We start from the raw sequence: 282 nt of genomic DNA, 5'->3' as shown, positions 1-282 counted from the left end.
GGCCGTGGGTGTGACAACCCCGGCAGCAGGGTCTCAGGAAGGCACGGTCTGGCTGACAGCTGCGTTTCTGCAGAGCTGACATTTGTGTGACTCATCTCGATGCTGTCTCACACTCTGCGGAGACAAACACACTTATCAAGAAGTCTCCCCTGGAAGGAAAAGCACTGCGCTTTAATGGTTTCCACTGCATCATTTCCATCATGCCATACCATACTATCAGACACTGAAGCATACCGCCGCCCTGAAACATCACCCCTCACAAAGCTCCAGAGAGGTATTGGC

This window comes from Cariama cristata, unplaced genomic scaffold (genome assembly GCF_000690535.1).
Source record: "Cariama cristata isolate BGI_N322 unplaced genomic scaffold, ASM69053v1 scaffold4811, whole genome shotgun sequence".
Classification (NCBI taxonomy): Eukaryota; Metazoa; Chordata; class Aves; order Cariamiformes; family Cariamidae; genus Cariama; species Cariama cristata.
Note: the sequence above shows the minus strand (reverse complement) of the source record.